The sequence below is a fragment of the Somniosus microcephalus genome, unplaced genomic scaffold, assembly GCF_052327205.1.
Source record: "Somniosus microcephalus isolate GS21.2 unplaced genomic scaffold, FLI_Smic_1.0 unresolved_chr2, whole genome shotgun sequence".
In the NCBI taxonomy this organism is placed as follows: domain Eukaryota; kingdom Metazoa; phylum Chordata; class Chondrichthyes; order Squaliformes; family Somniosidae; genus Somniosus; species Somniosus microcephalus.
Window position 1 is genome coordinate 14,318,867 of NW_028225180.1, and position 11,272 is coordinate 14,330,138.

The window sequence follows — 11,272 nt, forward strand, 5'->3', positions numbered from 1 at the left end:
GGGCCTCCCTGTCAATCTGGGCGTAGTTACGCTCGGCTGAGGTTAGTGACCGAGACGCAAAGGCTACTGGCCTCTCCGAGCCGTCCGGGAATTTGTGCGACAGCACCGCTCCAATGCCATAGGGTGATGCATCACACGCCAACTGAATTGGTAGTGCTGGGTTGAAATGAGCCAACACCTCTTTTGATGTGATCAATGCTTTGCTCTTCTGGAAAGCTCATTTACATTCGTCACTCCACTTCCATGGTACCCCCGTTTGCAGTAGGGTGTTCAGTGGGTGTAGTACAGTTGACAAATTCGGCAAGAACTTATGGTAGTAGTTCACCAGCCTGAGGAACGACCTCAGTTGTGACACATTTTCCGGTGCTGGAGCCTTGACTACTGCTTCAATCTTTTCCAGGGACTTATGCAACCCCTCTTTATCAATAACATGGCCACAATACGAGATCTGCTTCTGGAAAAACTCGCATTTGTGGCGATTAGCTCGGAGCCCATATTCCTGCAATCTAGTGAGCACCTGCTCCAGGTTGGCGAGGTGATCACTGTCATTTTCGCCCGTGACCAGGATGTCGTCCAAATAACACTGGGTCCCTGGAATCCCTTGCAGGACTTGTTCCATTGCCCTTTGCCAAATAGCCGGAGCTGATGCTACCCCGAACACCAGCCGATTGTATTGGTAGAGACCTTTATGAGTGTTGATCATGAGGTACTGTTTCGAGGCTTCTTCTACTGTGGCGTTGCCACATTGGGGAAACACTGTGTGTATGTAGATAAACCTGTATAATCCCCTTTTAACTGCTGTATTCCCCTCCCCCCGCAAGACAGTTGCAAGCTGAGAGGAATAAGGCACGTTCAGACTTGCCTGCTGCTGATAGAAGGAAAACCAATCAGGTTCCAGCAGGTGACCAATCCGTGAGTCATCACAGGTTCGCGGGCTTCACGAATTCAGTACTGTATTGTGAGAGTTAGAGTAAAGACCTATTTCTTGTAGCTCGCTGTGTTGCCTATTTCTTTACGCGGGAGATCGTAGTCCCCCACATTGGTGACCCCGAATGTCGGCGGCCGAAGCCCCCGACTCACGCAGCCTTACAGAGGCCAGCAATGACCCGATGGCAACCAGCAGCAGCCTGATGTCGGCTGGCGCCGCGTCCTTGAAGCTCCCCACCTTCTGGGAACACCAAGCACCAGCTTGGTTCGCGCACTCGGAGGCCCAATTCACCCTTCGCAGGGTTCAAGACGATGAAGAAAGGTTCCTCCACGTAGTCTCAGCACTAGCAAGCTCCACCGCCGCCGAAGTTCTCGACCTGCTGGGGAACCCACCACAGACCGGCAAGTACTCAACCATTAAGGACCGCTTGCTGCAGGCTTACGGCCTGTCTAAGGAGGAGAGGGCCCGCAGGTTTCTCTCACTACCAGGCCTCGGCGAATCTACTCCGACCCAGTTGATGAGCCGGATGCTTGCGCTCCTGGGCTCTGAACCGCAGTGCTTTTTGTTTCGGGCCCTTTTCCTCAGCCTGCTTCCTCAGCAGGTACAGACTGCCCTCACGGGGTCCCCGATCACGGACTGCGTACAACTGGCAGCCACCGCGGACAAAGTTTTCGCCGTCGCCCAACTCGGCTGTGCAGCCGCGAGGCTCCCCGACACCACCGAGCGTGCGCCGCCACGCCAGGCCGCAGAACTATGCTACTACCACGCGCGTTTCGGCCACAAGGCCCAACGCTGCAGAGCACCCTGCTCTTTCGATCAAACCAAGATGGCCGCCCGGCCCAACGCACCAGTCCCGCGCCGGCGCCTAGGCCTGCTCGACCGCACCCCCGCCGCCACGATGGCCATCGGCACCGCAGGTAAACTGCTGTACATAACCGACTCTCTTTCAGGGCGCAGATTCCTTTGCGACACCGGAGCCCAATGCAGCATAATTCCTGCCTCCCAGCTCGACATCCAGGCAGGCCGCAGCGGCCCACCCCTCGTGGCGGCAAATGGCGCAGCCATCGCTACTTTCGGAAAGTGACGGGCCGAGGTTTGTTTCAACGGCCAGCGATTTACGTGGGATTTCGTGACGGCCTCAGTGGCACATCCTTTGCTGGGCGCCGATTTTCTTTGCACCCACGGACTCCTGGTCGACGTCCGTGACAGGCGCCTGATCGACGCAGCAACTTTCGCTTCACTGGCCTGCCAGCAGAGCAACAGCCCGGCCCTCGTCGGGTCCTGCTCCGCCCCGGTGCATGACGACTACGCCCGCCTACTCGCAGATTTCCCGAGGCTCACACAACCGACCTTCTCAGCCGCGGCAGCCAAGCATGGGGTCGAGCACCACATCGCCACTACGGGACCACCAGTGTTCGCTCGAGCCAGACGCCTGGACCCAGCCAAGATGGCAGTGGCCAAGGAAGAATTCGCCACGATGGAAAAACTGGGCATCATCCACCGCTCGAACAGCCCTTGGTCGTCCCCCCTCCACATTGTGCCCAAGCCGGGCGGTGGCTGGCGCCCCTGCGGTGACTACAGACGGCTCAACGATGCCACCACGCCCGATAGATACCCCATTCCGCACATCCAAGGCTTCTCGGCACACCTAGCAGGAAAGTCCGTCTTTTCTAAGGTCGAACTGATTCGCAGCTACCATCAGGTCCCCGTCCACCACGCAGACGTCCAGAAGACGGCGGTCATCACCCCCTTCGGACTGTTCGAGTTCCTGCGCATGCCCTTCAGGCTCAAGAACGCCGCACAGGCCTTCCAACGGCTCATGGACTCCGTCCTACGGGACCTAAGCTTCCTGTTCGTCTATCTGGACGATATCCTCGTGGCCAGTACCAGCAAGGCCGAGCACATCGCGCATTTGCGCTCCCTTTTCCAGCGCCTCAGCCAACACGGGCTAATCGTCAACCCGGCCAAATGCCAGTTCGGAGCAGCTCAAATTGACTTTCTCGGCCACAGAATCTCGCCAAGGCGAGCCATTCCCCTACCTTCCAAGGTGCAGGCGGTGGCGGACTTTCCCCAGCCCACCTCGGTTAAGGCGCTGCAGGAATTTTTGGGGATGGTCAATTTCTATCACCGGTTCGTGCCCAAGGCCGCCGCACTCATGCGCCCCCTCTACGAAGCCACCAGGGGCAAAACAGGCAAAGAGCAACTCACCTGGTCCAGCGAGATGGCGACAGCCTTCCACCAGACCAAAAGCGCCTTGGCCAACGCCACACTACTGGCCCACCCCATCCCGGGCGCCAAGACCGCCCTCACCACGGACGCCTCGAATTACGCCGTCGGCGCCGTCCAGCAACAGTGGGTCGAAGGCGCGTGGCAGCCACTGGCATTTTTCAGCCGACAGCTGTGCAAGAACGAGCAGGCTTACAGCACGTTCGACAGACAGCTCCTGGCCCTGTTCCTGGCAATCCGACACTTCCGTTTCCTTCTGGAAGGCCGGCCGTTCACCGCATTCGTGGACCACAAGCCGCTCACTTTCGCCATGGCCAAAGTAACCAAAGTGGCCAAAGTCCACGCGCCAACAGCGCCAACTCAACTTCATCTCGGAGTTCACCACGGACATCCGCCACATCGCCGGCAAGGACAATTTGGTGGCTGACTGCCTCTCAAGACCCTCGCTCCACGCAGTGCACCTGGGCGTCGACTACGCCAGTATGGCGAGAGACCAGGCTGCCGACGCGGAGATCCAGGCCCTCAGGACGTCAACTACCAGCCTCACCCTGGCCGACATCCACTTCCACGCAGCCGGCACAACCCTCCTGTGCGACGTCTCAGTCCCCTCATCTAGGCCGGTCGTTCCATCTGCCTGGCGCAAGCGAGTTTTCAACATCATCCACGGCCTCTCACATCCAGGGATGCGTGCATTTCAGAAACTTATGTCCGCCAAGTTCGTCTGGCCTGGACTCCACAAGGATGTGAGAGACTGGACCAACACATGCGTGCCGTGTCAGCGCGCTAAGGTCCAGCAGCACACCAAGGCGCCATTGGAGTGTTTCCCGGTGCCCGAGAGGCGTTTCGACCACGTCCACGTCGATCTGGTAGGCCCCTTGCTGCCGTCGCACGGTTTTACACACCTGCTCACGATCGTCGACCGCACCACCAGATGGCCCAAGGTGGTTCCCCTCGCCTCCACCACTACGACCGACGTCGCGCGAGCATTCGTCTCGACATGGGTGGCCCGGTTCGGCGTGCCGACCGACATATCCTCGGACAGAGGCCCCCAGTTCACCTCCCACTTTTGGAATGCCATCATCGCCGGCCTCGGCACCAAGTTGCACAGGATAACAGCCTACCACCCGCAGGCCAACGGGCTCTGCGAGCGCTTTCATCGTTCTTTGAAAGCCTCCCTCCGCGCCAGCCTGGTTGACACCAGCTGGATCGACAAACTACCCTGGGTTCTCCTGGGATTGCGTACCGCGCCCAAAGAGGACCTCCGCGCCTCTGCGGCCGAGATGGTCTACGGCCAACCGCTCAGAGTACCAGGCGACTTCCTCCCCCTGACAACGGAGCCGTGGTCGGCCGCCAGACAGCTTTCCCTGCACCAGGACGCGGCCCAGCAATTCCGTCCAGTGCCCACTTCGCAACACGGCCCGCAGCCGTCCTACGTGCCTCGAGACCTACGACATGTGGAGTTCGTCTTCGTGCGCCGGGACGCGCAAGAGGCCCGCTGCAGGCACCATATACCGGCCCCTTCCCAGTATTGGAGACGGGGGACAAAGCTTTTCTTATCGACGTCGGCGGGAAGCCGGACCTTATTTCAGTAGACCGCCTCAAACCGGTGCACCTGGACCTCAGCGTCCCGTTTCGGCCGGCGCTTCCCCCACGGCGGGGCAGACCTCCCGCGTTGGCGGCGGCCCCACAAGAGGACCAAGACACGCCAGAACCTTACTTCCCGGCCGCCGCCCCACCTTCGCCGGCAGCCCGTCCAGCCAGCCCACCGGCAGACCAGCCGCCAGACCAGCCGACGACCCAACCGGCCTACCTCCCAGACAGCCGTCCTCACATGCCAGATGGCTACTACAGCCGCTACGGCCGCTTGGTCAAACCTCCGCAGAGACTGACTTTTACAGTTAACGAGGATTCTGGGGGGGCGTTTGTGGCGTTGCCACATTGGGGAAACACTGTGTGTATGTAGATAAACCTGTATAATCCCCTTTTAACTGCTGTATTCCCCTCCCCCCGCAAGACAGTTGCAAGCTGACAGGAATAAGGCACGTTCAGACTTGCCTGCTGCTGAGAGAAGGAAAACCAATCAGGTTCCAGCAGGTGACCAATCCGTGAGTCATCACAGGTTCGCAGGCTTCACGAATTCAGTACTGTATTGTGAGAGTTGGAGTAAAGACCTATTTCTTGTAGCTCGCTGTGTTGCCTATTTCTTTACGCGGGAGAACGTAGTCCCCCACACTACCTCCATTTGCAGGCACGCCTGGGCCAGATCGATCTTAGTGAAGCGTTGCCCTCCAGATAGCGAGGCGAAAATATCTTCAATCCGCGGAAGCAGATATTGTACCGTGTGAAGGACTGGGTTCACTGTCACCTTAAAGTCCCCACAGATGCGTACCTTCTTTGGTTCCCCAGGCGTATTACTCAATGACCTCTTCATTACAGGAACGATGGGTGCAGCCCACTCACTCCAGTCCACTTTGGACAGTACTTCTGAACGTTCCAAACCTTCCAGCTCTGCTTCGACGGCTGGGCGGATCGCATAATGTACCGGTCTGGCCTTAAAAAACTTTGGGCTTGCATTTTCCTCTATTTTGATCGTCACTGTTATGCCTTTTAGTGTTCCGAGTCCCTGCTGGAACACTTCTTGTGCATCAGTTAGCATTTTTGACAGTCGTCCAGGTGTGACGTCGTCATCCTTTTTGGCATCTACAGTCGTATGGAATGCCAATCTAGCTGTATCTTCCGGATCCATTCACGTCCTAGTAGTGGTGGTCCTCAATCTGGCAATACATATAGGTGCATTTTTGGTGTTTCCTTGCCGTTATATATAACGTTCACCCTTATTTTTCCTTTGGGGTAGACTTTTTGCCCCGTGTACGTCTTCAAGACAATCTCTGTATCTCTCAAGGGTATACGTGAGAATAGCCGCTTGTAGTCCCTTCGGTTTATGACTGTTAGGGCTGATCCTGTGTCCAATTCCATTTTCACTTGGACTCCTGCTATCTTGAGCGTGACCCAGATAGTTTGGTGATCCTCCGTTTTGATCACATTATGTAGTTTCAGACAACCCAGCTCCTTGCTTCCGGAGTCTGTATCACTCTTCTGTTCGTCTGAACTACTCTCCGTCACCTTATGTACCTTCTTGTAATTCTCCTGTGGAGTTTTCTTGCTGCTGGTTTTCTTTCCCGACCTGCAGACTCTTGCTATGTGTCCTAATTTTCCACACTGTCTGTACACTTTGTCCTTGAACCAGCAATCATTATGGTCATGTGTTGTTCTGCTGCAGCGATAGCACTTCACTGTTCTGTATGACATTTCATTTGTGCCATATTCTTGCGGTCTCCGTTGTATCTCTGCAGCGCCCCGTGTTGCTGCTTCGTGTGATACTGCCATGCTGAAAGCCTTGTCCAGCGTAAGATCCTTTTCTGATAGAAGCCGTTTCTGGGTTCCTTCACTTTGAAGCCCACACACAAACTTGTCCCTTAAAGTATCTGCTAGTCCCGTTCCAAACTGGCAGTGTTTCGATAGCTTGCGCAGTTCTGTTAAATACTCAGCATTACTTTCATCTTTATGCTGGTTCCTTTTGTGAAACTTAAATCTTTCTGCTATCAGCAGCGGTGTGGGGTTTAAGTGGTCCTGTAGGATTGACACTATGTTTTCAAAATCCTTTTTTACTGGCTTCTCTGGGGTTACTAGGTTTCGTAGTAAGCCATATGTTTTTGCACCAATTGAACTCAACAATACCAGCACTTTCTTGTCATCTGGCACTTCATTCGCCTTGCAGTATACTTCTATGCGTTCGACATATGTCGTCCAATCTTCGACTTCATTGTCAAACGCTGTGATACTACCACTCTTCGGCATTTTTGGGTGTGGTTAGACTGGCTTAAAATGGCGTCTCCCGCGCTTTTCTTTCTTCCCCGCTGCGGCTTAAAATGGCGTCTCCCGTGCTTTCCTTTCTTCCCCGCTGCGGCTTAAATTGGTGTCTCCCGCGCTGCTGCCAACGCCGCTCTCGGTGGTCCTCGTGGCAAATGGCGATGCCCTGTGGGTTTCGTGCGCTGCTCCTGCGCTGCTGCCAATGCCGCTCTCTGCGGTCCTCGTGGCAATGGCAGCGCCTCGCGTTTTCCTGCACGCCTCTCTACCCCGTTGACGCTGCTCGGCCCTTGATCACCGGCTGCGCTCTGCTTTCTCTCGTCTCTCTCCCCGGTTGACGCCGCTCGGTCCTGAACACCCGCTGCGCCCTGTGCGCTCTGCCCTCTCTCTCTCCCCCATCGACGCTGCTCGGCCTTTTTCTGTGGCGCTCGGTCGGCTCTAACCACCGCTGTCCGGGAAGGGTCTGCGCAGTACCTGTTGCCAGCCCGCCTCGCTGGACCACCGTGACTGGAAAGCCAAGCCTGGCTCTCGACAGCCTCCCCTGCGATGCTCAAATCTCCGCTGGATGACTGGGCGGTTGCCCGTGGCCGACGCCCGTGCTTCTGGACTCAACCTCCTTCCACTGTTTTCCAGGAGCGAATCCCTGGGAGGTGATTCAGAGTTGCAGGTAGGTTCGAATCTGCTCGTCGCCAATGTTAGATCCGTGTATCTTAATGTTGTGTCCTTCAATAATTAGACAAAGACTGCAGGGAACGATCAACAGGTGTTTACTGAATGAGGGTTCAAACTGCAACTGACTGTACAGATCACTACTCAGGGTTTATATACAGGTGTGGTCACTGCCGGTACTACAGGATACAGGAGCTGTAAAAAGTAGTTCTCCCCCTTAAAGGTACATACATTACAAGGATGATACCAGAAATGCGAGGGTATACATATCAGGAAAGGATGAACAGGCTGGGTCTCTTTTCTCTTGAAATAAGAAGGCTGAGGGGTGACCTAATAGAGGTCTTTAAAATGATGAAAGGTTTTGATAGAGTGGATACAGAGAGAGTGTTTCCACTTGTGGGGAAGAGCAGAACTAGAGGCCATCAATATAAGATCGTCACCAAGATATCCAATAGGGAATTCAGGGGAAACTTCTTTACCCAGAGAGTGGTGAGAATGTGGAACTCACTGCCACAGGGAGTGGTTGAAGCGAATAGTATCGATGTATTTAAGGGGAGGCTGGACAAGGAGATGAGGGAGAAGGGAATCGAGGGTTACGCTGATAGATTTAGATGAGGAAAGACGGGAGGAGGCTCGAGTGGAGCATAAACGCCGGCGTGGACAGGTTGGGCCGAATGGCCTCTTTCTGTGCCGTATATCCGATGGAATCCTGTGTAAATGCATCTCAGCTACTCGTCTCAAACCAGGCCCTGTGGGAGCGAGTTCCACATTCTCACCACTCTCTGGGTCAAGAAGTTTCTCCTGAATTCCTGAGTTTAGCAGCAACATTGAAAAGGGGGAATGGGAGATACACTTGAAGTGGAAACATTCGCAGGGCTACGGGGAAAGAGCAGGGGGGAGTGGGACAAATTGGACAGAATCTTTCAAAGAGCCGGCACAGGCACGGTGGGCCGAATGGCCTCCTTGTGTGCTGGATCATTCTGTGAATGTTCAGGGATGAACCATTGTGAAGGTTTGTTTGGGCCCCACCTCCTTGTTAACAATAGTAAGATTAAAATAGGTAATTGGAGCACAGGTGGCTCCATAGCTCAGGGGTTAGAGCACTGGTCTAGTAAACCAGGGGTCGTGAGTTCAAATCTCACTGGGGCCTCCTCAATTTTGACTTCTGTTTCTAAATTCACCATCAATCAGCAACACCACCAACCAGACCCGTTCACTCCGCACTTTAAACACAGCCCACAGCAGTTTCACTTTCCAGCCCCAGTTTGTGACCAAGCAGATTCAATCGCGGCTTTCAAAAGGGAATTGGAGAAGTACCTGATGGATCAATATTGTCAGGGCTACGGGGAAAGGGCGGGGGAGTGGGACTAGCTGAAGTGCTCTTGCAGAGAGCCGGCACGGGCTCGACGGGCCGAATGGCCTCCTTCTGTGCTGTAACCATTCTTCGATTCCATGAAATCAAATCTCAGACCCACCAATATATCCTGATATTTCACATTTCCTGCCGAGCTTGATCCCTGGGATGAGAGGGCTGTCCTATGATGAGAGATTGAGTAGAATGGGCTGATGCTCTCTGGAGTTTAGAAGAATGAGAGGTGATCTCATTGAAACATACAAGATTCTGAGGGGGATTGACAGGGTAGATGCTGAGAGGCTGTTTCCCCCTGGCTGGAGAGTCTAGAACCAGGGGTCACAGTCTCAGGATAAGGGGTCGGCCATTGAGGACTGAGATGAGGAGGAATTTCTTCACTCAGAGGGTTGTGAATCTTTGGAATTCTCTGCCCCAGAGGGCTGTGGATGCTGAGTCTTTGAGAATATTCAAGGCTGAGATCGTTAGAATTTTGGACTCATGGGGAATTAAGGGATATGGGGATCGGGCGGGAAAGTGGAGTTGAGGTCGATGATCAGCCATGATCTTATTGAATGGCGGAGCAGGCTCGAGGGGCCGAGTGGCCGACTCCTGCTCCTATTTCTTATATTCTTAAAGAAATTTTTATTATTACTAAATAAACAGTGCTAGCAAAATTAATGGGACTAAAAGTCGACAAATCCCGAGGACCGGATTGTTGTGTCCGTCAGTAGTAAGACACAGGCTGCAGGAGAATGGTACATCAGATGTTTACTCAACGTGGCTCACTCTGGAACTGAACTGTACAGTTACCACTCAGGGTTTATATACAGGTGTGGTCACTGCCGGTACTACAGTATACATGAGCTGTAAAAAGTAGTTCCCCCCTTAAAGGTACATACATTACAATTCCTCCCCTTTTAGATTAACAGTACCATAACACTCATTTAACAATTAAATATCAAACTAATTACAATTAACACTTTTAACATACAACGTTAGCTGAAAATAGTCTATTTATATATTCAGTCTTTGGGGAGGCTTCCTGATCCTTTCTGGATAGCGCCTTTCCCGAGTGTCTTGCTCTTGGTGCGGAGGCGATTCTGGCCCCCTGTCGTCGGTTGGTTCATCAGCTTCCGATGCTACTGTTTCTGGGGTAGATGCTACATGTACGTCGGGTTCCTCAACAGGTACGTATGGGCGAGGCATGGGGTTAACTTGTTCCTGTGACTCTAGGATCTGGTCAGCATGGCGTCTCACGATGTTCTCCACAACGTCCACTGTGTACATTAGTGGGCCCTGCCGTGTGCATATCGTTCCTGGCTGCCATTTTTCTGTTCAGTAGTCGCGGGCCAAGACTGGTTGCCCTACATTGAAGCTCCTTGTTGGCTTCTCATGGATGTGCTGGAGTTGCTTACTCTCAACATCTCTTCGTACGTTTGGTCTGAGCAAATCCAGGCGAGATCTTAACCTTCGGTTAAAGAAAATCATGGCCGGGGCCTGGCTGGTGACTGCATGTGTCGCATTCCGGTAGGCGAACAGGAAATTGTCCACCTTATGCCGCAGCGGAATGTTGTCACTGTACATAGCCTTTATTGCCTTCTTAAAGGTTTGTACGAACCTCTCAGCCAATCCATTTGTGGCTGGATGATGCGGGGCGGATGTGTAATGCCTTACCCCATTCTTTTTCAAGAACCTCCGGAACTCTTCGGACACAAACTGTGGTCCATTATCGGAGCAAATCCGTTCTGGCAAGCCGTTCCTGGCAAAAATGGTCCGTAGGACTGCAATAGTTTTCTCCGTGGTGGTGGAGGACATTTTGATGACCTCAGGCCATTTCGAGTGCGCATCCACGGCTATTAAAAACATTGGCCCAGTAATTCCGTTCCAAACGCGCGAGTACGGTCGGGGTACTCACGCGTCTGGCCGGAGGAAATGCCGGTTTTCAGCATGCACAGCGCATGCGGGGAAAACCGGCGTTTCCTCTCCTCTGAACGAAGGGGTTCAGAGGCACAGCGCGTGCAACTGCACAGGCAGCGCGTGCGCAGTGAACTTCGTCGATTTCATTCATGGATTCAGTGAGGTTAAGTCCTTACAACTTACACATGAAAAAAGCATGAGTAAAGTTGCTCCAGAGGCGGCGGAGGAAGATATATTTTATCGTGGAGCTTCTGAAAGGCAATATTTTTGTTTGGGAAAGGGAGGAAAGTTATTTTAAGAAATGATGAGGTAAG

At 53.8% G+C, this 11,272-nt stretch overlaps 1 non-coding gene across 1 annotated transcript; it reads left to right on the forward strand.

Moving 5' to 3' along the window:
* The first annotated feature begins 8,767 nt into the window (after positions 1 to 8,767).
* Positions 8,768 to 8,840, forward strand: trnat-agu (transfer RNA threonine (anticodon AGU)). The gene has a single exon. It is a non-coding gene; the product is annotated as a tRNA-Thr (tRNA).
* The last annotated feature ends 2,432 nt before the right edge of the window (positions 8,841 to 11,272 follow it).